At 46.4% G+C, this 3,026-nt stretch overlaps 1 protein-coding gene across 1 annotated transcript in view; it reads right to left on the reverse strand.

Annotated features, from left to right (window-relative positions):
• The window catches only part of BRINP3 (bone morphogenetic protein/retinoic acid inducible neural-specific 3), a 396,539-nt gene extending 395,262 nt beyond the window's left edge, over positions 1-1,277 (reverse strand). The window contains exon 1 of the mRNA XM_008572252.1: positions 1,089-1,277. The gene's annotated coding sequence lies outside the window, so the exon portion shown is untranslated. The remainder of the gene's footprint in view (positions 1-1,088) is intronic.
• Positions 1,278-3,026: the final 1,749 nt, after the last annotated feature.

Below are 3,026 nucleotides of genomic sequence, written 5' to 3' on the forward strand. Positions count from 1 at the left end.
GGGGGGGGGGGGGGGGGTTAGCAGAGAAAACCCTCACTGTACCTCAGAGATTACTGATACATGCAGCTTTAGCATTTAATGAATATCATGCTCTTATCAGTATATGAAGTAAAAGAAAAGATTTAAATATTTCTCAGCACAACTACACTGAAAGGGGAGGTGTTAATCCAGTCAGTTAAGCCCACAGAAATGTTCATAAAAGCAAAAAGCATTGGCCATATTAACATACGTATTAAAGACTGAAGGTGGGGTGAGCAAGTGTGAAAAGTGAGTCAAATAAATTTTTCATCTAAAGTCTGTCCCTGAATTTCAGTTTATTAAAACCAAAATCATCAGTGATTTCTTCTGCTATCTCTCTTCCTCTGAAATGAGAACTGTGTTCAATTAACTGTTCACCAGCCAATTCACAAAATCAGAAATGCACTGCCAAATAGTAAGCCTGAATTGAAATACGATGCCCAAAATAATGTGTTCATGTGTGATTTGGGATGTTGAAAGAAAAAAAAATGGTGCTTTCAAACCTCACACTCTTCTTTCTACCCCCAGGCATTTTAGTGCCTGAGGTCCTGCTAAATCCATAAAAATACACTTTAGAAAAGTCCTCCTTCAGTCATGGAATTGCTTGTGATGAACACGTACTGACATGAACAACCTTCTGAAGATCAGAGAGACTAGTGAACTTTCCCAGACCCTGAAATTGTCAGTCTTTTTTAAGCACTTTCTTAGATAAACATATAAAATTGACCTTTCAAATGACACCAGAATATGTGCCAGGAAGGGTTAGTGGGGGGATGGGGAGGGGGGAGTTAATGCCAGTATAACCTGTTATATAAAGGATAACAGAAATCACACACACACAAAAAGAAAGAAAAACAAACAAGGAATGTAAAAGATAGTGGGGTTATTCAATACATGAGATATTTCTTAGTGGTGCAATTGTCACTAACACAGTAATTAACAAATATAATCATATAGATCTTTGAGTTCTGAAAGTATCAAAAATGTAACAAATGTGACACTAGAAAAACCAAAGCTTATTAAAAACACTAGTAATCAGTTTCTAATGACAAATAAAGAGAAAAACTTACCAGAGGACATTTCAGGAAGCAAGATGACCGTGAGGAAAATACATCCAGGATTCAAACAGATATTCCATGATCTTCCCAATCAGGGTAAAGTAGTGATCTGCAGGGTGGTGGAACTTTGAAATAATCAGCAGCTGGGGGTGGCATGTAACCGAGTAAAAACGAGGTACACGGAGAGCCACAGATGGCCCAAGTAAAGGAATCAAAATGTGAAAGGGGTGCTTTCAATTTGGGGGGGTGGTAAGGGAGTTTCTTTGTGGTGATCCTTAGGCAGAAAAAGTGAACATTTACAGACTGCACATCCCCATGCAGTGGGGAAAGACAGATGCTGTGTAACCCCAGAGAGCAGGAGGTGGGATACAGATAAATCTGCAAAGAGGAGTGCAAGGATGCGTTGGAGACAGCGCGATCGAGAGAGAACTAGTGAGCAAGGCTGTAGTCATCCTGATAGATGGAGCAGCAAGAGTGATTTAGGCTCCCGGGGAGGATCCAATGAGATTCAAGAGGACACCGCTTCGGAAATCCTGCTCTGATCTTCCCACTCAGTTCTCTAAGAGTTACCTGCGGTGGGAGCATTCTTATTAGGATTAATACTGTTGCATCAGTGCATTTCACTAGGATTTCCCTTGAACCCTTTAACTCGCAGCCACTGAGGGAGGCGTAGTAAGAAAGCCCGACACAACCAACCTCCCAAATAAACCGTTTCGACCGGTCACATTCCGATGACCAAATCATCCGCGATTTGCATTGGGGGTGGGGAGTGGGGGAATCAAAGAGCTAAAGGTGTAGACGAGTCCTAGTCGTTGGGCGCTTTCGGGGACGCTGTCCGGGGGAGGCTTAGTCGAGGGGACTGTGGTTACATGCGGCGGCGGCGGCGACAGCCCTCCCGGGTCCCATTTCCTCGGCGAACGCTGCTGCCCGCGACTCAAGGCAATGGACTTCCATCCGGAGCCTCAGCTCCAAGTGCCTCCCCTTGCCTTAGTACCTAGAGCTTTGGAGGAGCTGAGCACCGTCCCTGGGGGAGCAGGTGACAGGCTGCGAGGCGCCCGCCTCCCCTCTGATTCCCGCACAGTGGCCGAGGGAGTGTGCTAGGAATGGCTTTGCTCCCGATGCATTATGTGGCCATGTTCCTGTCCCGATAACCTGATCGATCTGGTAAGATTAGCTTTATTCCTTCTCCTTTTCCTCTCCGTTGCCCCCTCCGCCCTCCAGCCCTAAGCCCCCTTCTCTTTCCTCTTGGAAACCAGCTTCCCCAAGGGAACTGTCTGTTTGCAGATGATTCCCACCTCGGCTGGGGGCTGAATCCCCCTCGCTGCCCCGAGTCCTGTCCTTAGGAAGGGTCCCCGCCCCCGCGCGGGTTCGCTCTCGGAGCCGCGGTGGCTGTAAAGGGCGCCCTGGGGTCTTCTGCCCTCTCTGCTCGGGCTCTGCCTTTCTTCGGACCCCGAGGCTTAAGAATTATCCGCCTCCCTCTTTTTTTTAGAAATAGGAGGGAAAGGTAGAGTGGAAATTGATTTCTTGCAGAGTCGGTGGCGCCGAATGACAGAGAGAATAAACATTTGCCCTGGATAAAAACGTTCTTGGTAAGTCATCTTATTCTCTGCGGTTCAAAAGGAAACACGTTGCTGCTCACTGCCCCACCCCCACTCCATTCATTTATTTGCTTCTGTATGTAAAGCACGAGCTGGGCCGGTGCACATTTTCTTTTCCTCTTTCCTAGAAGAGTAGGAGCATGTAAGGGTGAATTTGAAGTAGGGGTTTTTAAGGAGACAAGATGAACTCTTGGAGGTCCTTCCTGTCCTGTACTAAAAACCCTAAGAAGAAACGTAAAGCAAATCCCTGCTTCCTTACTCAAGGGGCGTTCAAGTGTCTCTTTATTTCCTAGTAATTCTCCTAATACTCTCTCTCTCTCTCTCTCTCTCTCTCTCTCTCTCTCTCTCTCTC

This window comes from Galeopterus variegatus, unplaced genomic scaffold, assembly GCF_000696425.1.
Source record: "Galeopterus variegatus unplaced genomic scaffold, G_variegatus-3.0.2 Scaffold768, whole genome shotgun sequence".
NCBI classification, from domain to species: domain Eukaryota; kingdom Metazoa; phylum Chordata; class Mammalia; order Dermoptera; family Cynocephalidae; genus Galeopterus; species Galeopterus variegatus.